Source organism: Lactuca saligna, chromosome 4 (genome assembly GCF_052625555.1).
Source record: "Lactuca saligna cultivar CGN05327 chromosome 4, ASM5262555v1, whole genome shotgun sequence".
In the NCBI taxonomy this organism is placed as follows: Eukaryota; Viridiplantae; Streptophyta; class Magnoliopsida; order Asterales; family Asteraceae; genus Lactuca; species Lactuca saligna.
In genome coordinates, this window is record NC_136420.1 from 107487170 (window position 1) to 107514595 (window position 27426).

Below are 27426 nucleotides of genomic sequence, written 5' to 3' on the forward strand. Positions count from 1 at the left end.
AAGACAGACATGGAAGAAAAAGTGCATACTTATAAGGCTCGACTGGTTGCGAAGGGTTTTACTCAAACTCAAGGTGTTGATTATGATGAAACCTTTTCGCCGGTAGCAAAGATTAAGTCTATTAGGGTTATGTTAGCCATTGCAGCATTTCATGATTATGAAATATGGCAAATGGATGTCAAAACCGCTTTCCTTAATGGAAAGTTGGCTGAGGATGTGTACATGAATCAGCCAGAGGGTTTTGTCAATGCAGAGCACCCTAATAGAGTATGCAAGCTTGAGAAATCCATTTATGGATTAAAACAAGCATCTTGTAGCTGGAATCTTTGTTTTGATGAGAATGTAAAAGAGTTTGGCTTCTTGAGAAGTGAAGATGAGTCTTGCGTGTATGTCAGAGCTAGTGGGAGTATAGTTAGCTTCTTGGTACTGTATGCGGATGACATACTACTCATAGGAAATGACATCCCAACCTTGCAGGAGGTTAAGTCCTGGCTTGGGAAGTGCTTTGCTATGAAGGACCTAGGGGAGGCTACCTATATCCTAGGGATAAGGATATTAAGAGAAAGGAGTAGAAGACTAATTGGACTTAGTCAGAGTATCTACTTGGATAAGGTGTTGAAAAGGTTCAACATGGAGAATTCCAAGAAAGGAGATTTACCGATCCAAAGCAATACCAAACTGAGTAAGACTCAGAGTCCGAGTACAGAGGCAGAGATAGCTGAGATGAGCCAATTACCATATGCTTCCGCAGTTGGCTCTATCATGTATGCTATGACTTGTACCCGTCCTGATGTGGCATTTGCTTTGAGCATGGTCAGCAGGTATCAGGGGAACCCTGGCAAGGCTCATTGGACCGCGGTAAAGAACATTCTCAAGTACCTGTGGAGGACTAAGGATTGGATCCTTACCCTTGGTGGCAGTGATGACTTGAGAATATTAGGGTATAGTGATGCTGGTTTTCAGACTGATAGGGATAATTTCCGCTCTCAGTCAGGCTGGATCTTTACCTTAAATGGAGGGGCAATTTCTTGGAAGAGTTCCAAGCAGGAGATGGTGGCTGATTCGACTTGTGAATCAGAGTATATAGCAGCGAGTGAAGCAGCGAAGGAGGCGATATGGCTAAAGAACTTCATCGGAGACCTTGGAGTTGTACCAGCTGTTAAGGAACCTATAGAGATTTTCTGTGACAACAATAGTGCGGTTACCTTAGCCAAGGAACCAAGAGATCATGGCAGATCCCGACACATTGACAGAAAATATCACTTCATAAGATACAAGATTGAAGAAGGACTCCTTGTGACAAGGAGGATATCGTCGGATGAGAATCCTGCAGATCCCCTTACGAAGGGACTGACGAGGGTTAAGCATTTTCAGCATGCGAGACGCATCGGGCTGAGGGACGATATTAGTTTTACAGATTAGATAGTTTTCCTGAAACTTGTAAAATGTAATCGACGTTTGATGATGAATAAAATGTGTGATTTATTTATGAGTAAAGTGTTACTATCATTGTCAATTATTTACTATTGTTTCAGTTTTGCATGTTTTGACTTCCAGAATAATTAATTTATTCAAACCTCCACAATCGATCATACGTCGGAAGTAGGTATGAATCAAGATTGTCATGAATTGGGTTTGTAGATGCCTTAAAGGTGTTTAGAAATGGAAATGGTTGCTGCAACATTCATGAGTACTCATAAGTTATGAGTATTGGTATAAACCCACGCTCACTTGTATCACTTCATGGAATTTATCTCGAGTGATCGTGAGACGATAACATCATATAAATCTTTAAACCTAGAGATATGAGTTGTTACCTATGAGTTGGTTGTGCATTGATTGCACGTAAACGCATCAGTAACTTGATGTTATAAAACGTGCCTTTGTGTACAATTCAATAAGTAGTAGAACAAGCATATCAGTCGAAGTTTATCTGTTCCTTCTAGAAATAGAAGCGATATCTGGGCCCCTCGATGATTTTGTGTTGACCCATGTACCAGGCCTGGTCAGAACTAAACCGATGTGTTCAGTGAAGTTCTTCGTCAAACAAATCGGAAAATCGAGAAACAACCGCTAGATAATAAGCAAGACATAGTTCCATGTGTTTGTCCGGCTGATATCATGAGAACAGAGGATTATGTGATCACTTATCTAAAAATGGCGCTTCATAGTTCGACAGAGTCTTCATTGTTCGAGGGAGTTTTCGAGAGCTACGATTGTTGGTTGGTTCCTGAAGTTATAGGCAAATATAGTTATTAGACTTATCCAAGTGGGAGTCTGTTAGATAAGGTGTCTAAGTCCATAACTTATTTGGGATATACTTGACCCGACCGGCATGGTCCATTTGGGTTGCATCTCATCCAAACTATTATGGATAATTTTATGAGAGTTATACACATATGTTTATTAATATATTATGAGTTATAATATATTAATATGAAGTTACGTTATTTAATTAGTTTTAGTCTTAAATTAATTATGAATTAATTTAGAGATTAAAAGGAATACTAATTAAATTATGGGCTATTTGTTTTATATAGTGTGGGCTAATACTCATTTGTTAATGGGCTAGGCTTATGTGGAAGTCCATGGATGATCCATGGAGCTTTTAACCCATGGATCCTTGGAAAAGGAAAAGACATGGGTTATTAGGGTTTCACCCTAACCATGCACACTATATAAGCATGCTTATGGAGCATGAAATGATGCCTAAGAGAAAACTAGTGAACTAGTGTGTGTGTGCATGTGTGTGGCCGATTTTTATACAAGGTGTATACTCTCTCAAAGTTTTCCAAGAGTTTGTGGTGTTTGTGATTCCATTTAAGGCATTCACACTATTGGTGCTTGGCCCTCAAACTCCTTAGAACCGAACTCACCAAAAGGTATGTAATCTCTTCTAACTCTTTTATGTTGAAATGTTCCCCATGCCATGTTAGATAGGTTATAAACCTTGGAAAATTATTATTTTGCATGTATTTAGACAAACATAGATCCAAGGTTTATTAGGGTTGCATGCACACTTAGGAAGTGTTAGATTGCTCAAAACCCAACATAAGACTCCCTTGTCAAACATCCAAGAGATAGTGCGGATTCTAATCAAGACAAACACTTCACACAATTGGCCTTAGTTGGTCTTTGTTTTATCCAAAACATCACAACTTCCCAATTTCAAATGTACAAGAGTAGAAAACTTTTACTCTTACATTTGTCAAGTGTTTTAAACCTTCTTTAAGACATGTCACTCAAATTACAATCTTGGAGTATGACTCCAAGACTTATATTGGAACGAAGTATGACTCATCTTCTTGATTTAACCATTTCAACAATTCAAGATCCCTTCTTCTTAGTCATAAGAATGCACTAAGACTTCCTTAGAGAACTAATTTTGATATGGTTTCTTAATCATTAAGATGATCACAAAACTAATACTAAAGTACTCTCCCATCTTTTCAGATTTGAGAAACTTTTATCCTTTTGCCAAATTTGATTCTTCTTATCCGCTCTGCCATGCATTGGAACCTTTTCCAATGTCTCAGAGTTACACTTAAGCTTGTAAGTATAATCATATTTACTGAGCTTTAGTAAACTATGACGAATAGCCTTAGATCTTTTGTGGTGGACTTAATCAGTGCACATGACTATGTACTCGATCCCTTAGTCCATTACTTGACTCACACATCCATGTGAATAAGTAATTAGTCTTAATTTTTTCCAATACTTGAAAGTTCTCATTCATCATGCTATAGAACTTGCATGATTCCAAGTCCCGGTCCAATTGAGACTTTGGATGATGAGAATCTTTCCTTATTTGGTAAATTTAGACATTACCACAAATGAAGGGATCAATTTCATATTTCCACTCTTGCTATTTATGGAATCATATAAACAACAATTTTTCCTCAAATGCCATTGTAAGGATATTTTAAAATAAATAAAATCAAAAATTTTCTTTTATTTTAAAACTATGCGGAAAAACTTATCCTTACAATCCACATGAAAACCTTGTTGTTATCTATTCCTAAGCAACATCTCATAACTCCTAAGAATTAGCTCAAGAATCCGATTTTCAAACTACGCGATAGAAATCCATCTATGCAATCAGATTCAGCGTATTCTTTCTTTAAGTTCCTTTACTTTTCTTGATTCTTAAAACATTACCATGTGACCCAGTCACATCATGTATCAGGAATCTCATAATAGAAACTTAACAGAGTTAGATGGTGGACTTTACCTGAAGTAGAGTCAAACTTATTGACTTTAACATCCTTAGGTAAATTTGGCAGCTTCGCAACTAATGACCCTTCCTTTGGCAATATAAACATATGGACCCTTTGATAATGGTACACGGGACTATTACAGACTTAGCCTTTTCTCTTTACCATTTGGTCAACCGAGTTGACTACGGCCGATCCCTTTCCATTGGGAAGAGAATGCTTTTCTGGATTTCCTGTGTCACTATTGTCAATGTCCATCAAGTTTTGAGGAAGTTGATCTTAACAAATAGATAAGATCATTAAGGGTCTTGTCATAGTCTGTTTCATAGGTGTTCCAAAAGAACTCACTATGTGACTTAGAAAGTAGTTGAACCATCCACTTTCTCAAGACTTTGACACCCAACTCTCCCGGCTTGTCAATATGTGACTACATCTCCAAGATGTGACCACACCTAAACCTTTACTTTCCAATAGGGCTCGAGTGACCTTAAACTTTTCAAGAACTTGTGGGGTAGGGTGAATAATTGGAGGAGGTGAAAGAAGTATGATTTCTAAGGGACATCCTCTTCATGTTTTGGGAGATATTCATGATATTTGATCTTAAAGTCCTTAATATGACACCCAATATGAAATATTAAGGCTAGGACCCAACAAACTATTTTATAACTTAGAGGAGGTATGTCGTAATCCAAGCTATAAAACAATTTGAAGGTAGGTGAATGACGATTCACCAATTTCCACCAAGATAAACGAAATGTATTATTAGGTTTTAATTGGTTTTGAAACTGCTAGATCTTTTAAGATTCATTGAACTGTTCAATGGCATGTTTCAATCTCGAGTGTGCCCTTCAGGTTTTGTGACTGGGATGCCGAGGATCACAAAACAAGGTGTGAAGTAACCATGCAAATTACTTGGTACCCTTAAGTGTTTACCCCTCAATCGATGTGCCGGTTAACCACACACACTCCATTGATACTATGATAAACATTAAGTTACCCTTTGCCTACCTTGTTAAATACGAGTTAGTGTGCCGGTTAACCACACACGCTCCACTAACCGGTTTAAACAAAGTGCAAAGTGTAATTTCATGGATTAGCACCTTCTTCACATTTTCCTAAGTAACTAAGATTGGGTATTTATAAGAGTTTAGTTACTTAGTATTTATCATTAATACTTTTAATGAAGGGAGAATTATAGTCCTGTCAAACCTGTTCGGCTAACGACCCTCCACCAGTCAAGCAAGCGGTGGGTGAAAGTGGACACCCATTAAGTTGCCATTTTATAGGCAACAACCTTATACCCACCTTATAGACCGGCTTCGTGAATGAGGCGTACTAGCGGTAAGACCGACTTTACTCTTATACATATATATATATATATATATATATATATATATATATATATATTATTAACTTATAATATTATAAAGTATAAGGGTTGAATTTTAACTTTTAAAATTCTAAGGCCTAACTTGGAAATAAAGTATTCATATGAGAAAACTTTACAAATTCCAAAACATGAGGGCAAGTTTTGAAACTATTCAAAACTAATTAATTCCATAACTTATGTATTTAAAGTAGTTTTAATCCAAAAACACTTCAAGTTCCATAACTTGTGGACAAATTATGGAAGACTTTAAACTAATAAAGAATTAACTTTTCTTTATTTTATAACTTATGGAATTAATTAAGGTTACATTATTTATTTATTTATTTATTTAATGAAGAGACTCTTGGTCCTCCATAACTTGAGGACAAATTATGGAGTCATAACTCCAATTAATTAAAACTAGACTCTTCATTTTTTGTAACCTTTGCCAATTTTATGAGTTTTATGAGTCTTTAATGTGACTCTTCATGTAACTTGAGGACAAGTTACACAAACACATTTTATACTCAACTCTTAGATTAAAATGGATTGAAAACAACTATTTCAATTAACTTTTCTATTAATCTAAGCAACTCATAAGAACAAGATAATTCAAATCAAACTTTTTCATGTAATTATTCTAACCTTTAAACTAATACAAAAAATGAATCTATTGACAATTATCTTTGAAAATGGATTAGCATGAACATTACCACATTAAAAAAAAAACAAGTTTATAAGTTCAAAAACAACTTAGGGTAATGTTCCTAGTCCATTTCTAGCCAAAAACCTCGAAAATATGTTGTATGGGGTCCAACTCGTCGAGTGCATGAACATAACTCGGCGAGTTGGATGCATTTTTGTAACAACCCGAAATTTCCGCTTCATTTTAATGTAAGTTTTTCATAAATCAACTCGCGCAACCGATCGTCATTCCGATTTCTCCGTTTAATTAAGTCATTAATTTGTACACATTTAAAATGACTTAATGGGTGTCTTAATACATTTAGAAATCAATTTAACACCCAACTTTAGTGATCGGAATAATTCTAAAATTTACCGTATCGGGTTACGGTAACTTAATCGGGTACGACCAAATACCCCGTCTAACGCCGGTATCGGGTAGAATTCCACCGTGTCCAAAACTTAAACACTATATAAACGTGTTTAAGACTTCATTTGAAGCCTTTTGGCAAGTTTCTCACTAAACTCTTACAACCTCTCTCCTCAAGCTAGAATTAAGGTCCAAATCACAAGTTTAAGGCTTCAAATCTTTAAGGTAACCTCCTTAACATGTTATTCAACACCTTTAGCCTTCAAACTGATGAAATAATTGAGTTTTAGGCCCAAGAACATGAGTTTACGGCCAAGGAACAAGCTTGGGCCGTAAACTCCATTTAATGGGGTTTTAAGCCCTTAAACTCCTTCCTAAACTCAATTGGACTTTAGATATGGCTATGGGACTTCAAGATATGGACTTAGAACATTTAAAACTATGATTTTGAGCCATTTAAAGGAGTTTACGGCCAAGGCATAAGCTTAGGCCGTAAACTCAAGTAAAAGGGGTTTTTCATGCCCTAAAACCCTTCCAAATCACTCATATGGATTAGATATGAATTGTAGGACCTTGGTTTTAGCATTTGGACACTTGAAACATGAATTTTGTGGGACTTATGTGAGTTTACGGCCAAGGATAGTGCTTGGGCCTTAAACTCCCCAAAATGTGACATAAACCCAATTCTAAAGTGTTAGAAAGCCATCCAACACCACCAAAAGACTTGGAATAAATCAAGGGACCAACCAAAAATGCTTTAAGGGTCTAAAACACATCATTTGTGGGACTTATAAGGGTTTACGGCCAAGGCTTGTTCTTGGGCCGTAAACTCCAAAACTTTTGGTGTTAGAATGCAAACTAAACACCCCTAAAGCCTTTAGATGAATTTTAGAAGCCCTTCTATGCAAGTTTTAGACCTTGAAACACTTTGTATGACCCTACATTAGAGTTTACGGCCATGAGGAGGGTCTCATGGGCCGTAAACTCCATAACACCCCTCAAATGTCACATAAAAATCATACTAGGTCTTGGAATAATCTTATGAATCACATGTGATTTGTTTTAACAACATTTGAAACCCATTTCATGAAGATTAAGGAGTTTACGGCCAGGAGCCTATACTAGGCCGTAAACTCCCATAAAATAAGCATTTTGATGATTTAAATTCAGTCCAAGTGTTCCAAGACAATTTAGAAAATCCATTCTAGCAACCTCTAGGTCCATTTGAGCCCTTAAACCCTCAAAACCACACCAACATGAGTTTACGGCCGTAAACTCATGTGTAAGTGTGTTTCATGGTTGTAAACTCATTTAAATGTTTACTTATGGAGAGTAAACTCATGTCCCAAGTCCCTAGTGCCATTACAAGTCCGAAGATGTCACCCGGGTCACTCCGAACGCTCGTTTTGAGGTGTTTAACCTCATTGGAGTGTAATGTTCCATATGATTAGTGAATGTATCTCTAATTGTATATATATGGAAATTATATCATTTTACATAGGGTCATCGTGAGTAATCAAACCCCGAACCGACGTCTAGCATTCAAAACCGACACGTTTCCGAGTCCGCTGAGTTCATACCCCTACCCTTTTTCACTGTTTTCACTGTTTTCAGGGGGGAACACAAGCAAAGTACAAGGGAATTCTTGTACCCATAACATGTTTTCAAATGTGTGATTCATATTCTTATGCTTTTATAACTGATAACTACAACTAATAACAGATCGTACATACAGATCACGTAACATATATTTGTGAAATAAGTCTTTAAACTAGTATGTTTTACATGTATTTCACAAATGGTTTTCCACATTTTATCAGTTAAAAGCATGACATTAAAACATTTGAATATAATACCTGTACACTGTTTTGTCCTCGGTAACACTCCACGCACATACGCGAGTGGAGGACTTTCATATTATTACTAGTAAATTTGTTATTCCGGTATGATTGGAGATACGTCCTCGGAGAACACTCCACCTGGATTACGCGAGTGGAGGACTACACCCATAACCAGAATCTCTGGTATTTAGAGAGCGTGACTTGAGTGTATAGATCTATACGGGGCTGACTACCCCACACCTGGCTGCTAGCTACAGCCGAACCGAAATGGTTCAAGGGTGACGAAAGTCATAAGTATGTGGACGACTTATTGCCACATGTCGACTACTTATTGCCACAGGTTTCAGTCTATTGTATGGTTATGGAACTTGCAATTAGAATAACAGAGATTTACTTACAGTAATAATGGATTACTTTATACATCGTTTACATCTTTTACATCTTTTACTTACTGTAACTAACATTCAGGAAGGTATGGGACCTTCCTGGGGAAAACATGGAATCCAATCACGATTACATCTTTTACATCTTTCACATCGTTTACATAAGATACATACATGCAGGAAAGCATGGGGCTTTCCTGGGTAACACTTACATAACTAGAAGGGGTCACAGAATGGATAACATTACATCTTTTACAATTTGTAACATACAATAAGGAAAGTATGGGACTTTCCTAGTAACACATGATAAGTAAACATAACAGTTTAACCAGTCAGATAACCAACTATACATTTTCACATGAGTAAACATGTTTTCAGTGTACAAACTTACTATACTTTACATTGTGAAACAATAACCAACTTTTAAGAAAATACGGGATTTTCTTGGTGTACATAACATTTCAGAAACAGAAAGGAAACCGATACATTTTCGTAAAACAAAACCGCTTATGAACTCACCAGCTTTATGCTGATTTTCAAACCGCTTGTGTTCTCAGGTCAGCGTTAGAACAGGTACCCGAAGATCCTTTTGCATGAAGACGGTGTACATGATGACCCGTTACATTTTGTCTATATATATACTATGTATCACAACTGTACAAACTTTACTTTTGAAACAACTGTAAAACTGTTATTATGTAATGTAATGCTTGTTTTACTTTACTTACTATGTACATTGGATTTGATACTCAACACGGTAGTCAATCCCGGAAATGTATTCCGCCTTCGGTTTTCGGGGTGTGACAATTTTTCCTTGGACTCGTCGAGTCCCTTCATGGACTCGGCGAGTCTGCTGGGCTGACAGCACCAATTTCGATTTTTCAGCTTCTATTGCAAGTATAACAAGAAAACAAGCCTAGGCTCTGATACCAATGTTGGGTTATGAGCATTCTAACACTCCTAAGTGTACATGCAACCCTAAATACCTTGGATCTATGTTTTCTCTATTATACATGCAAATATGAACATCCAAGGTATTATCCTAATCTAGCATACAAAACTATCAATATAACAAGATAAAATACATACCTCTTTGATGTAGAATGTCTTCATGAAGCATGAGTGCCTAGTGCCCCAAGTGTGACACCTCAAATGGTTCACACAACACCATAAACACTTGGAATAACTTAGAGAGAATTCTACACTTCATGAAATCGGCTATCCCTCTGTAGAATAATCTAGTGGCCGATTTTGTCAAGAATAATATCTTTATATAGTGTTACAATTAGGGCAAATCCTAATTGTCATGACTTTCCATTTCCTTGGATCCATGGGTTCAAATACACCATGGAGCATCCATGGAGCATCATATGGGTTTTGGCCCAACTAGATAATCCATGGAGCATTAGCCCACTATACAAGTATGGATGATTTACACAATCAACCCATATATTTAATTAGTCTTCTTTTGATCACTTAATTAATCCTAGATTAATTTTTGATCAATACTAATTAAATAATCTTATTATTCTTATTATTAATATACTAGAACTTATAATATATTAATAACCATAAGTGTCTTATTTCTCTCATTATAGTCTATCCAAGTGCATGATGCCATGCAACCCAAATGGACCATGCCGGGTCGGGTCAAGTCTTACCAATTATAGTTATGGACTTAGACATTAATGCAACAGTTTAAGTATTAGTTGGTAAGTTTCTAGTCTTGCAAAACTAGAGAAACCCCATTTCTATTACTTGTTTTATTTAGATAATATTAGCATTTATTTTAATTGTTTACCGTTCCCTGTGTTCGATACCCTACTTACTTGAACTAAACTGCTAATCGATAGGTACACTGCCTTTCGTGTGTTTGTCTTTGTGTTTAGGTTAGTAGGATTAAAACTAGTTGGTTTTACACAAATCAGTGTTATTCATAAATAAGAAAGATGGGAGCATGAGGATACGCGTAGACTATAGAGAGATGAACAAGGAACCGAGGAAGAATAAGTAATCATTGCCTAGGATTGATTTCCTGTTCAACCAGCTGTAGGGTGCGAGTTTTTTGTTTTCAAGAATCGATCCAAGGTCATGATATCATGAGCTGAAGGTGAGAGAGCAAGACATAGATAAAATAACATTTAGAATGAGATATGGATACTATTAGTTTTTGGTTATGTCGTTCGGACTAACCAATGCTCTAGTAACATTTATGGATTTGATGAATAGGTTATGTAAACCTTTCCTAGACATATCTTTAATAGTTTTTATCAATGAGATTCTTGTATATTCAATGAGCCAGCATGAGTATGGCAACCACCATAGAGAAGTGTTAAAAGTTATGAAGAAGGAGAGGATTAACGTAAAGTACTCCAAGTGATTTTTGGATTTGAGAAGTCCAATTCATGGGTCATGTGGTTAACTAGGAAGGACTAATGGTTGACCAAGTAATGATCGAAGCTATGATGAAGTTGGAACAACCAAAAAGTCCCACTGAGATTCGAAGCTTTCTGGGATTTGCGGGATATTAGAAAAGGTTTATCCATGATTTTTCATTGATAGTTGTTCCATTAACAACTTTGACCCATAAAGGAGCTACATATACATGGAGTGAGAAGTACGAATAAGCTTTCGAGGAATTAAAGAGGAAGTTGTGTGAATCACCAATTCTTTCTTTACCCGTTGGAGTTGAAGACTTTGAAATTTATACTGATGCATCTAGATTTGATTTAGGTTATGTTTTGACCTAGAGAGATAAAGTAGTTGTCTATGTATCTTGAAAACTAAAAGAGCATGAGAAGAACTACCACACTCATGATTTGGAGTTGGCAATGACAGGTTTTGCACTAAAGATATGGAGACATTATCTTTATGGTCAAAAGTTTAAAATTTTCAGTAATCATAAGCATCTCCAGTACATCTTTGATCAGAAGGAATTGAACATGAGACAAAGACGCTGACTAGAATTGCTCAATGATTATGACTATGAGACACTTTACCACCCTGGTAAGGGGAATGTCGTAGCAGATGCTTTGAGTAGACAAATAAACCCAGATATGAAATGTCCAAGAGCATTAAGAATTTAGAATCTCTGAACAATTGTAGAAAGCATTAAGAAAGCTCAGGAGGAAGCTTTAGAAGGAGATAACCAAATTGAAGAATGTTTACGCAAAATATGGGAATTCGGTACAAACAACCAAGGGTTGAAGGTGTTCCTAAATATGATTTAGGTGATTAAGATGGGAGGAATAAGAGGCTTTCTTATCGAAGAAGATCACAAGATCATATACTCGATTCATCCCGGCGGTACCAAGATATATATATATATATATATATATATATATATATATATATATATATATATATATATATATATGATATATATATATATATGGATCCTTAAAATTACTGCATATGGTCGACAATGAAGCTTGATGTTGCTAAATATATGGCTAAGTGTGTGACCTGCACGAGAGTTAAGGAGCAACATCAGAAATCGTATGGGAGTTTAAAGCCCTTACCTATACCCAAGGGTAAATGGGAAGTCATAACCATGGATTTTGTGATTAAACTACCTAGGACAAAGAATGGTCACGATATGATTTGGGTAATTATGGATGGATTCACAAAGAGTATGTATTTTATAGTAGCTAATAAGAAATGGTCCACATATAAGCTTGTAGATGTCTATGTGAAGGAGTTAGTAAGACTTCCTGTTGTTCCCTTAACGATTCTATCAGATCGTGATAATCATTTTACATCGTTGTTTTGGAAAAGCTTAAAAGAAGAAATGGGTATGAAGTTATGTTTGAATACAACCTACCCTCCGCATACTGATGGCATGAGTGAAAGAACAATTCAAATGGTGGAAGATATGTTAAGAGCATGTACCCTAAAATTTAAAGGTAACTAGGAGAGGCATGTACCCCTAGTAGAGTTTTCTTACAGCAATACTTATCACCTGAGCACTAAGATGGCACCTTATAAAGCCTTGTATGAACAAAAGTGTCGTACGATGTCTTGTTGGCTTGAAGCTTGAGAAAAGCAGTTCATGGGACTAGAGGTAGTCCATTAAACTGCTAAAAAGCTAAAGGTAACTAGGAAAAGGATGCTAGCAGCTAAAGATTTCCAATGAGCAATGCTGACAAGAAGTGATAACCAATGACCTTTTATGTTGGAGATTTCGTGTCGTTTAAACTCTCACCATGGAAGGGACTTATCAAATTTAGAAAGAGTAGGAAACAGAGTCCAAGATTTATTGGGCCATTCAAGGTTCTTTAGAGAGTTGGGAACCAAGCTTACAAGCTGGTTACCAGAAGAGTTGGATGGTATTCATAATTCCACTTTCGAAGATAAGGATTGATGAAGACAAGAGGTTACAACTTAAGATGGTCGAATTAGTGCTAGTATGTTGGAAACATTCGAATGGGCCGAACCTCACCGTGGAGATAGAGAGCAAAATGAAGAATCACTATCCACATCAGTTTGCTGATGTGTAATTCTGAGGACAGAATCATCTTAAGGGGAGAGAATTGTAATGCCTACGTTTCTTGTTAGACAACTAATAAGATGATGTAATAGTTAGGATCAACAATTGTAACCTATTTGATATAATAAAAGAAAATTTTGTAAAGACTACGTGTTCTATATGTCAATATTTGTAGTATAGGTGCTTATAGCAATATGATGAAATGAGAATGAAATACACGTCTGAAAAAATTAAAAATTAGGATCAATATTCTTAACAAAAAATTAAAGCAGTCTCAACAAGGATTCTGAAGCAAAAATATGTCCAAGAAGATACTAAAGAAAAATTTTGGCATGAAAACTTGAAAAACGCTAAAATACGGAAATTTCACTCAAAATGGGCTATTTTCGGCCATAATGGTAAAAATAGGCCATTTATAAAACATTTGGGTAAAATGGGATATTTTTGACAAATTTAGTCAAAATGGGCCGTTTATAGAAATTATGACAAAAATGGGCCATTTATGAACATTTTGGTAAAATGGACTATTTTTGAAAAAATTAGTGAATGGAGGCCATTTATAGAAATTATGATAAAAATGGGCCATTCATGAACATTTTGGTAAATGGGCTATTTTTGACAACAATGGTAAAAATGGGCTAATTTGAAACTTATGGTAAAAATGCCTAATTATATTAGTTCCAACTTTAATTATTTATAAAAATAGTTTTATAAATAAATCTATCAATTTGGTGAACAAACTCACTTCATGACATGAAAGTTGTGTGTCATAAACGATAGTTAAATATATACACTAATAACATTATTGATAATGTTAAATAATGGGATTTAATAATTGCGTAATTTTCTGTTAAGGCTCTTGTGAGAGACTCGTTCACTCGTACCTACCTAGCATACATTGTAATTCATGTCGTTATAACTCGAGTCTTCTGGAGGGAGAGTGGGATAGGGGGTATAGATCTATATGCGGTTGACACCCCCACCCCTGAGCTGTTCGCTACAGCTAGACATGCCAGTCTAGGGTGACAATTATCTTTAGAAACTGACGTCTGAAGAACATCAAGACAGACGCTCTCGTCACATCAGTATGGTTGTAACGAGTCACATAGAGAATAACATTATCATTTTAAAATTTACGTAAAACATACACTCTACACGTTTTACAAAGTACAAAACTACGTGCCACCTATTTTGCACTAATCTCACAACTCTGGTCTTAGGGTTTTAAGACATATATATTTTGTATAACAAAAAATATAGGATTTTCTGGAAACACTCTTTATGAAATTTGCAAACAAAGTAAAGAAAGTATACACATGATGTTAATGAAGATTCTCAAACTATTTTTATAGAAAATATTGGATTTTCTGGAGTTTACAAAGTATCACAAAGTTTTTCTTACAAACATGCTTATGAACTCACCAACATTTTATATGTTGATGCTTTTCAAAACGACTTGTATTCTCAGGAACACATTGAGCAGGTTTTCTCAGCCATGAACATTGGATATTTGTTGTATTTTTGGATTATCATACATTATGTTATTTTGGATGTATTTTCATGAACAAATTAAATGGTGTAAACACTACATGTTGGTATCCACAATGTATAATTGTGATTGCTACGTTTCATTCATAATCAATTGTTATGATATTACAAGATGAAGTCACCCGCCCCGGGACGTTTTTGCAGTCCCGGTTCGGGAGTGTGACAGATTAGTATAAGAGCATTGTTTATAGTGAACTAGCATATGTAACCTTACAAGATGTGCAACTATATATACAGTGGGACTAAATTACTCTAAATAAAAAAAATCCATACATCTGTGTATTAGGAGTTTTTTTTATAACAAGAAACGATTAAAAGTCTTTAGAAGAGTTGTACATCGTGGTTAAGCCCAGGCAGTTATGTAGTCGTATGGAGGATAAATATAGCATGATCAACTATATTTATTCAAATTACAACCAACATGTGTTTGGGAGTGATCGTGGTGGGCAACGAATCTAAAATTTACTGATTTTGTATCCAAAAGTTTTAAGGAACTAAACCTAATCAATTAAAATACTATATGAGTATTTTTAGTATGCTATTTTTTTCTTGTACTTATACATTCTCGTACAAACACTATGGTTGGCTTTCATCTAGGCCCCATGTTCCCCATTAGGGAAATGCCAGATGGTTGGTGGCGGAGCCAGAAGAAGACCCCGAGGAATTGGAAGTGGAGGCCGAGGAGCCTGCGATAGATTTTGAGGAGGAGAAGCTTGATGTTAGCAACAAGGAAAATGAGGAGGATGACTCAGACCGAGAGTCCAAAGTCATTGATTCACTTTACATAGCTAGGGTGCCAGCACATAGGATGGTACCCAATAGCCCTACGCCTCTGTGGGCTCATGACATATGGCGATGGAGTAGACATCAGTGAATGCATCCACCGTTTGGCATAGACAGAGGATTTTTCGACCTTAGCCATGGAGGGCCAGCAGATCGGGCTCTCCCAATTATGGTCTGAAGGACTAGGGACATTGGCAACTAGGCCCAAGCAACTGCCAACCAAATAGACGAGATGAGGGCTCTAGTGGAGCGCATAGAGAGGCAGACCCAGACGATAGTAAGGGAATACCAGGAGTAGCAGGCCACCCTAGAGGCATGGATGCAAGTCACTGAGCACCAACTAGCGAGACACCAAGGCGCTTCTACTTCATTATCAGCGTGACTAGATACCTCTCGATGTGAGTAGGACCCATCCTACTCGCCACTGCTATTGATGGTACTTCCTTTTCCTATACTTTACGTATGTAGGAATGGCCCTACGATTAAGTGATTACACTACTCGTGGGGTCGTCATGTTGTCTGATTTTCTATCCTCTATGTACTGTAGACCTTTCAAAGGTCAATTTTCATGCATTTATGTACTAAAATGTTACCATTTAAGGAAATAATTATGTGTTTTTATTGTGACATTGTTATCTCCTATGTTCTGTCATTTCATTTATATCTAATATAATGCAGTTCAATTATAAGTACACTCGAACCACCGTAGCTGCTAAAGTAAGGATTTTCGTAAACTCATCATCGTTCCAGTCTCATAACAGGAAATTCCTAGAAAATAGAATCACAAAACACTACAACGAAACCACCACCACCGCCGCCCCACAAGAAATAAATTATGCAGCATTACAGGCGACAGTCTTAGCTGCAGTTACTTCAGCATTGGCCCACACCAACCATGGCACAAATGAAGGAGGTAACGAGAATATGGCAAGAAGCTCCAACCAAGGGGATATTCATAGGCTCCAAAGAACATGCACCTATAAAGACTTCACCAATGCTAAATCGAGGTCATTCAATGGAAGTGGGAGTGTAATAGACCTCACCCGATGGATCGAAAAGACCGAGTCTGTTTTTGAGATTTGTGGGTGTCATGACGAAAGCAAAGTAAGATTTGCAGCCTACACGTTTGCTAACAATGCCCTTTTGTGGTGGAATGGCCACATCAAGGCCCTAATTCTCTCAGTCGCAAATGCTAAGTCCTGGGAAGATCTCAAAGCAATGATGTTGGATGAGTATTGTCCTCGAGGTAAAATACAAAAACTCGAGCAAGAGCTGTGGAATCTTACTGTACAGAACTCTGACATTGAAGGGTACATTGCCCGGTTTAGTGAACTGGAAATCCTGTGTGCTGGAATGATAGCTTTTGAGGTCAAAAAGGTTAAATGCTTTATTTGGCGGTTAACTCCTCCAATTTAGGGGAACGTGATAGCCGCTAACCCCTCGACCTTCGACAGTGTCAAATGTCTGGCACAAAAATCGTATGACTACAAGGATAGAAAGGGCGCGAAGGTTTCCGACGTTGAAGCAAAGAAGGAGGACAACCGGGGAAATAAAAGAATGGAGAAAGATAATCAAGAATCATTGAAAAAGCAATAAACTGTAGCAGTCCACACTGGTACTACTCAGACAACTCCAACACCAGCTGCACCAACACCAACCAAACAAACACCAACAAAGTCATATGCGGGCACCCTACCGTAATGTAATAAATTAAATTTCCACCACAAAGGCACATATCGAGACTTATAGTGCACCAATTGAAATCGAAAGGGGCACACTGCCTAGTATTGCAGATCTCAGCCATAACAATACAACCAACCCAGCAATGTCGGGGCCAGTCGCATGGGTTACGGATGCAGGGAGACTGGCCATGTCAAGCAAAACTGTCCAAAAGCCAACAACCAAGTAGCCAAGGGATCAGGCAGGGTCCTAACATTGGGGAAAGGGGAGGCTGTGCAAGATTCAACAGTAGTCACTGGTATGTTTCCATTTAACAACATCTATGCATGCATTTTGTTCAATAGTGGGGCGGAACGAAGTTTTGTGAACCATAAGTTTAAGCACTTACTAAATCAAATTCCTTAGAGGTTAAATGAAGCCTTCATGGTGGAAATGGCTAATGGGAGGACTGAAACAACAAATGACATTTTCATAGGGTGCACGTTAACATTAAATAATCACTCGTTTCAAATAAACTTCATGCTGGTTAATATTAAAAGCTTTGATGTGATCATCGCTATGGATTGGTTAAGCCCCCAACATGCTGATATTATGTGCCACAAGAAGATCATTCTCCTTCACCTACCCTCCAACGAAACACTAACTATCTACGGAGATAAACCTGGTACAAATCTCCATCTTATCTCATGCATCATGGCACAAAAGTGCCTTCATAAAAAGAATCACGCCTTTCTAGCCCACGTAGTGGACAAAAAAAAGAGGAGAATAAATTCAAGGATATACCGGAGGTGTGTAATTTTCCAGACGTATTTATTGAAGACCTCCTGGGAATCCTCCCCTAGCGACGGGTCGAGTTTCGAATCGACCTAGTCCCTGGATCCACGCCTATCGCCAAATCACTATATAGATTAGCCCCTACAGAAATGCAAGATCTATCTTGTCAGTTGAGCGAGATGCTAGACAAAGCATTCGTAAGACTGAGTTTCTCTCCTTGGGGAGCTCCGGTTCTATTTGTCAAAAAAAATGATGGTTCTTTGCGCATGTGTATCGACTACCAGGAACTCAACAAACTCACGGTCAAAAAGAGATACCCTATTCCCCAGATTGATGATCTTTTTGACCAGTTGCAAGGGGCAAATTATTTCTCCAAGATAGATCTGATATCCGGATATCTCCAGTTACGTGTCTGAGAAGAAGGCATCCCCAAGACTACCTTCCGAACTCGCTATGGTCACTACGAGTTCATTTTAATGCCATTTGGACTGAAGAATGCACCACTGGTGTTCATGGAGTTGATGAATCGAGTTTGTCGACATTTCCATGACAATTTTGTAATAGTCATTATCGACAACATACTGGTGTATTCCGGAAGCAGAGAGGAACATGGCCAACATTTGAGACAAGTCTTGGAGACGTTTAGAGTAGAAAAAATATACGGAAAACTTTCCAAGTGGGAGTTTTGGATCCGCCAAGTAAATTTTCAGGGACATGTGGTCAGTAAAGAGGGAATTTATGTTGATTCATCTAAGGTTAAGGCAGTTGAGGGCTGCGCAACTCCGAAAACACCCACTGAGATCAGTCATTTTTTGTGCCTCGTTGCACATTACAGGAGGCTCATTCAAAATTTCACGCAGATCGCCAAACCTCTCACCACTCTAACTCAAAAGGGTGTACCTTTCACTTGGGAAAAGAAGCGAGAGACAACCTTGCAAACTTTAAAGCAGGCTCTCTTCAGTGCTCCAGTCTTTTCACTTCTAGAGGGAACTGAGGATTTTTTATTATACTACGATGCTTCCAACCAACATTTAAGATGTGTACTAATGTAGAGTGGAAGGGTGATTGCCTATGCGTCCAGGCAACTGAAAAACCACGAGGTGAATTATACTACCCATGATCTCTAGTTAGGAGCGGTGGTCTTTGCTTTAAAAATATGGAGGTACTATCTCTATGGCACGAAGTGCACAATTTACACCGACCACAAAAGCCTCCAATACATTCTAAATCAAAATGAATTAAGCATGAGGCAGCGAAGATTGGTCGAATAGCTAAATGACTACGAATGTGATATCATGTACCATCCGGGCAAAGCCAATGTGGTCGCCAAGGGCGAACACTATCGATAACCCTCGATTAGTACTTGTGCTCACAAATCAAGGAGGCCCAGCAAGAACCCTTGAAACCAAAGAAAGTTACAAATGAAGCATTACGTGGGATGGAAAAGACCTTAACCATCAAAGAGGATGGAGCCTATTATCTTATGGACCAGATCTGGACACCAAATTTTGGTGGATTCCGGGATGTGGTAATGAATGAGGTACACAAAATAAGATATTCCATTCATCCCGACTCTGATAAGATGTACGTGGATCTTAAACAACACTATTGGTAGCCTAATATGAAAGAAAAAATTGCAACTTACGTGCGTAAGTGCCTCACTTGCGCTAAAGTTAAGGTGCAATATCAGAAACCCTCGGGTCTACTGCAACAACCCGTCATACCCAAGTGGAAATGGGAGAGGGTTACAAAGGATTTAATACCCAAATTTCCTAAGACGATAGGGAGACAAGATGCCATCTGGGTGATTTATGATCGGTTGACCAAATTCACCCATTTCCTGCCAATAAAGGAGAAATATAAGATGAAAATATTGATGCGGATCTACATAAGGGAGGTGGTGAGACTACATGGGGTACCGATATTTATTATCTCCGACCGGGATAGTAGGTTTACCTCATGATTTTCACAGTCACTCTAGAAAGCATTCAGAACTCAGCTGGATATGAGCACTTCCTACCACCCCAAGACTGACGGCCAAAGTGAGCGAACCATACAAACACTAGGAGATATGCTCTGAGCTTGTGTGAAAGATTTCGGAAAGGTATGGGATACTGACTTGCCACTAATCGAATTCTCGTACAACAACAACTACCACACAAGCGTTAAGTATACTCCCTTCAAGGCCTTGTACGGACGGAAATACAGATCACCTCTTTGCTGAGTGGAGGTAGGAGACACGCAATTGGAGGGAGGGCTGGTACTAAAAAGAACTCTCATAAGACCTGAAATCATGCGGGAAAGAATTGACAAAATCGTCCAGATCAGGGTACAACTTCAAGCAACTTGAGACCGACAAAAGAGCTATACAGACAAAAGGTGAAAGCCTCTAGAGCTTCATGGAGTCAAGCTACATCAACAAGGTACATATTCTATCTATTTTATTACCCAAGTATCAAAGATTGCATGCTAGTTAGGGTAATACCTTGGAATATTCATATTTGCATTTATAATAGAGAAAAAAATAGATCCAAGGTATTTAGGATTGCATGTACATCATAGGAGTATTAGAATGCTCAAAACCCAACAGACTAGGATTGTTTTCTTATTATATTCGCAAAATCTGCTTAAAAATCGAAGTTTTTTTTTGCTGTCTGGGCTTCTGAATTGGCGAGTCCATCAGGTGACTCGACGAGTCCATGCCTTAAATCTGTTCAAAACGATCCAACTCGTCGAGTTGGTTTATGCACTCAACGAGTTGGAAACCTAGACAACATATCGTCGACTGTTTTGGCTGAAATTGGACTAGGAACATTACCTTACGCCGTTTTTCAACTTGTAAACCTATTTTTGATGTAGTAATCTTCATGCTAATCCAATTTCAAAGATAACTGTCAATAGATTCATGTTTTGTATTAGTTTAACGGTTAGGCTAATTACATGAAAAAGTTTGATTGAATTATCTTGTTCTTATGAGTTGCTTAGATTAATATAAAAATTATGAAAATTGGTGTTTTTCAATCCAAATTAATATAAGAGTTGGTTCTAGAATGTGTTTTTGTAACTTGTTCTCAAGTTGTATGAAAAGTCACATTTAAGATTCATAAAACTGAACTCATATAACTTGTCCGCAAGTTATACGAACGGGTAGGAAAAGGATTATAATTCTCCCTTCATTAGAAGTATTAATGATAAATACTAAGTAACTAAAATCTTATTAATACCAAATCTTAGTTACTTAGGAAAATGTGAATTTGGTGCTAACCCATGAAATTACACTTTGCACTTTGCTTAGGTCGGTTAGTGGAGCGTGTGTGGTTAACCGACAGACTAGCTTGATTTAACAAGGTAGGCAAAGGGTAACTTAATGTTTATCATAGTATCGGTGGAGCGCGTGTGGTTAACCGGCATATCGATTGAGGGGTAAATATTAAGGGTTCCAAGTATATTTGCATGGTTAGTCACACTTTGTTTTGTGATCCTTGACATCCCAGTCACAAAACTTGAGAGGGCATAATCGAGATTGAAACATGCCATTGAAAAGTCTAATGAATCTCAAAAGATCTAGGAGTTTCAAATCCAATTAAAACATAATAAATTATTTCGTTTTTCATGGTGTAAATTGGTGAATCGTCATTCGCTTACCTTCAAATACTTTATAGCTTGGATTACGACATCCCTCTTCAAAGTTATAAAATATTGTGTTGGGTCTTAGCCTTAATATTTCATATTGGGTGTTATATTATGGACTTAAATCAACAAAATTGAATTTCTCCCATTAGATGTCTGGTTTAGACGTCTATGATCATTCCCAAATCCCTTGGAACAAGCTTTCCTAATGAAGATGACTTCCTTGGTTTGGCTCATGGAAATCATTCTTCACTTCCTCCACCTCCTCCAATTAATTCTTCCTAACCCACATGTTCTTGAATAGTTCAAGGTCACTCAAGCCCTATTGGCAAGCAAGGTCTATGTGTGATAACATCTTGGAGATGAAATCACCTATTGACAAGCCGGGAGAGTTGGGTGTCAAAGTCTTGAGAAAATTGGATGTTCAATCACTTTCTATGTCACATAGTGAGTTCCTGTGGGACTACTATGGAACAGACCATGACATGACCTTTAATGATCTTATCTATTTTCTAGGGGCTTCTAAATCAATAATGATTTGGAGGACCACTATTTGATTAGAAGATCAACTTCCTAAACTTCCATGGACATTGACAATGGCAACATTAGAAATCCGCAAAAAGCTTTCTCTTCCCAATGGAAAGGGATCGGCCATAGTCATCTCGGTTGACCAAATGGTAAAGATAAAGGAAATGTTTGAGATTGTCCCACGTACCATTACCAAAGAGTTTGTATGTTTCTATTGCCAAAAGAAAGGGGCGTTGGAAGCGAAGCTACCGTAGCTACCTGAAAGAAAGAAGAATCAAAAAGTTTGACTCTACTTTAGGTAAGTACACTATCTAACCCTGTTAATTTCCTAGTTGATGATTCTTAATACAAAAATGTGACTCGGTTGCATTTTGATATTTAGCAGGATCAAGCAAAGGGAAGGAAACTTAAAGAAAGAGTTATGATAGATTCCTAGGAAACATGTAATAACATAGTTTTCATTTCAAGTTGCATTGTAAGGAAAAGTTGTTTCCGCATTTTTATAAATAAATAAAAGTTTTACTTTATTTTATATCCCCTTGCAATGACATTTATGAAAACTTGATGTTTGTATGTTTCTAGAAATATTGAAAATCTGAATTTGATTCTTTCATTTGTGGTTGTGTCTAAATTTACCAAATAAGGAAAGATTCTCATCACCCACCTTTCAATGGACCGAAACTTGGAATCATGCAAGCAGTATGATGAATGAGAATTTCATCTTTGGAAAATTAAGACTAATTCCTTGCTCACATGTATATGTGAGTCAAGTGAAAGACTAAGGGATAGAGTACACATTCTTGTACACTGATCAAGTGCACCACAAAAGATCGATAAGACTATTCGTCATGATTTACTAAAGTTCAGTATCATGTTTTATGATCATCTTAATGATTGTGAAACCATATCACAATTAATACTCTAGGGATACCATATAGTGCATTCTTATGGATAAGAAGAAGAGTCATGAATTGTTGAAATGGTTAAATCAAGATGATGAGTCATACTTCATTCCAAAACAAGTTTTAGAGTCATACTCCAAGATTGTAACTTGAGTGACACATCTTAAAGAAGGTTTATAACACTTTTCAAATGTAAGACTTAAATGTTTTCTACTCTTGTACATTTAAAATTGGTAAGTTGTGATGTTTTGGATAAAACAAAGACAAACTAAGGCCAATTGTGTGAATTGTTTGTCTTGATAAAGAATCCGCACTATCTCTTCAAATATTTTGCAAGATAGTCTTATATGTCAGGAGGACAGTGGGAGTCTTAAAGATCCTGAAAGAATTTCAAGATATAATCAAGAATAAAAACATGTAGTTTGACACTAGCACACGACGTGAGGTTAATAACCTATCGTGTTGACATTTATATTTCGGTGCCCATTCCAGTTAAAGTTGGTTTTGCATATGAGTTTTGAGAGCTCTTAATTGGTTGCATAACAACTTGGAAACAATGGCAGGCCCTTGTGCTACTAGGTGGCAAGAAATTACGATTGAGTTCAGTCTATATGAGTTTGGATTTGTCATTATACTTGTCTGGTGATTAAGGTTTTGACAAATTCACGTGGATAAGAACACATACACCATAGAATCTAAGGGTCATAAGGTTTCTCTGATTAAGGTTTTGACAAATTCACGTTGATAAGAACACATACACCATAAAATCTAAGGGTCATAAGGTTTCTCTCTGATTCATGAAAATGATGATGAGGAAACACTTCCACTAAGTAGATTTTAAGTAAGATAGCAATTGTGATCTTTGCATTCTCAAATCCGTTAGTGGAGCGTGCATGGTTAACTGGCACACTAACATGAACTTATGAGAAATGAAAAAAGTTTAAACAATCGAGACTATAATTACGACATCCCTTTTCATATTTCTAAAATTGTTTAGACACACCTGTGAGTTATCTAAGATAAGGTGTATGATTTTGATAAAGTCTTATCAAAGCAATCCTATATCATAAATCTGAACTTTGGTAAGAAAGTCAATAAAGTATTGACTTCTAAAAGTCCAGCTATTTTCTTCATACATGTCAAAGCTATGGGGAGCATAAGTGTCATGCTAATAATCATCATGTTAGTGGGAGCATGATAATTATGAAAAATATTGCAAGTTAGCAATGTTAATTATAGAAAAAAAAGTTTCAATTTGAGAGGTTGCAGGGGTTGAAAAAGTTGTTTTGCTATAATTAATGGAGAGGAAACTATACTTCATTTCAATTCTAAAAGGCTTAGATTGAGATATTAATCATCTTTTGTCAAGAATATATATATATATATATATATATATATATATATATATATATATATATATATATATATATATATATTGTGTGTGTGTGTGTGAATTTTATGTTGGTTTGGTTCAACTTAAGTAAATTCTATATATTGCGTTCTCAAAAATTCGATTATGATTACGACATCCCTCTTCATAGTCAAATTTTGAAAACATGGAAAATAAAAAGTATTGTAGCAAAAGACTGGTCTAGAATCATGTCTTTATGTGAGACATCATGAATCGTGTCCCATTTGCTTTGGGTACAGGATCGATTGCATGTGCTATAATATTTATCCTTTCTAAAATTTCCAAAATGTTGGGGCATTAAGAAGGGAAAAGGTCTAGAGTTGGATATGACTAAAATGATTAAGCAATTGTTGAGGACAATCTAAGGTTTATCAAATATTGGTTGCTCATAGACAGTTGGAAGTATAGTGTTAGCTTTAGAAGGACCATATTAACATATTCTGAAAAGAGGCAACTCTTGTTCAGAAATGATAGTCAAAATGGGAAAATAAAGTTGTCTCCATAAATGGAAGCAATCTGTATAAGATTAGAAAAAACTTAATGCAAGAAGCATGCTCAAAGCAATGTACTTTTAATATGAGATGTTGTTTCCATGGAGTAGATCTTCATTGGAATACCCTGTAATGATTGTTGAAAAGTCTTTGTGACTCTATACATATTCATTACAAGAGGGGAGTGCACATAAGTTTAAAATCTAATAGATTTCGATAAATGGTAAGAATTTGGAATTCTTACGTTTACGATAACAATTTGGGAGTATGAAATTAGAATCATTAAAATTATGTTCAATTGGTTTATTTCACAAAGTAAGGATCATAGAAAAACATAGAGTGCATACTGGTGTATGGCAAAGCTATTGTTTACAAAAAAAACATAGTGTACATGCTTGGAGCATGGAACAACCAGTGTTTTTAATTCAAGTATAAAGTTGATAAAACAGAAACAATGAATAATGAGTAATCAGTATGGTGATGAATAAAAAGTATTATATTTATATTCATAGGTTTTGATACCATGTTGGATTCAAGTATTCTTGTATTTCATTTTGCCTGTTTTGACTTCCAGAATAAACTAGGTTATTCTTCCTAAATGACTAAGTTATTCAAACCCTCCACAGTCGGTCATATGTTGGAAGTAGATACGAATCGAGACTGTCATGAGTTGGCTGGTAGATATCTAAGATGTTAGACATAGTTTGAGTTTCTACAACACTCATGAATACTCATCAATTCTAAGTATTGGATTCAACCCACGCTCATTTGAATCACTTCATGGATTTTATCACGAGTGATCATGAGAAGATAATATCTTATATTCTTCAAACCTAGATATATGAGTGGTTACTATGAGTTGGTTATCCATTGATTGCACGAAAACGCATTGGTAACTCGATGTTATAAAACGTACCTTTGTGTATGATTCAACAAGTAGTAGAACAAGCCATATGAGTCGAATTTTATCCATTCCTTTTACCTTCGGGATAAAAGCGATATCTGTGGACCCCTCGACGAATTAATGATGACCCATGTGAGTTATTGACCAAGCCAGGACTGATTTGATATGTTCAATCATTCAGTCATCATGAATCGGAAATCGGGAAACAACAATTAGACTGAGAGAATGAATTATAATCCTGTCTTAGTCCATATGATATCTAGAATGGATGAATATATGATCACTTATCTAATGGGCAAGTAATTGACAAAGGTCAGAGTTGATCGACGAGGTCAGAGTTCGACAGCGGCTTTTGAGAGCTATGATTGCCAGTTGGTTGTTAAAGTCATACTCAATAATTGTGACAACCCGATATTTTTCAAAAAGCAGTGTAACGCACAAAAGTCAAATACAATAAAAATTATTTGGAGTCAATTAAATTAATCTCAAAAATAAAGTGTTCAAATATCTAAGTTGGGATACATCAAATGTTAGATATCGTGTCAAGGTTTCCAAAAACATAAAGAGGGTTCAAAACCGGGTTATATTGAAGAAATTATAACCACTCGTATATTTACGACACACCGTTAAAATGCTATTTAACGTAAAAAGTGAAATTTCAATAAAATGCATTTTAGCCTTAAGTATCTAAACAAAAGATGTAGAGTTCGTTAGACTGTAAACATACATAAAAAGATCGCCCAAATTGGACCTAGTATGAAGAAGTTACGAATTTCCTAAGTCTTGTAACAGTAGTAGAGAGTTAAAAACTCGAATTGAAGATTGAGTGCTATTTAGCTATCACCACCTAAACGGAAGTTGAAGATCTCCACAATAGTAATAAAATGATAAAAAGACAAACAAAAACCAACGTCGACTAAAGAAACTTTGAATTTTTAACGGACTTTAGTAGTCCCGGCCTATTAACAATATATCATTAAAAATAAAGTCAAAACTAGCCGACGGAGTCAAAATGAAAGTTGTAGAGCATAATCTCACCTACGCGTGGATATAAAGAATGCGAAAAACGGAGCCCGTATGCGAAAGTTACGGAATTTAAAAAATGGAAGACTGGATTACGCCCCGCGTAATCCAAGAGTACGCCCCGCGTAATCCAAGAGTACGCCCCGCGTACTAGACCCAGTGTCAAGTCCCATCGACTCGAGTGCTCTACGCTAGCTAGACCTGAGTCGTAAGCCGTGACGCATTTTTACACCCCGCATAACAGAAGTACGCCCCGCGTACTGGGTACACCCAACGTACTCCAGTAGTACGCCCCGCGTACGAGGATCTTCCAGCCTATAAATAGAAAGGTTGAGCTTCGGGTTTTTGCACACAATTCTCAGATCCTCTCTCACTTTTACACACCCTAGAGCTCCAGAGACC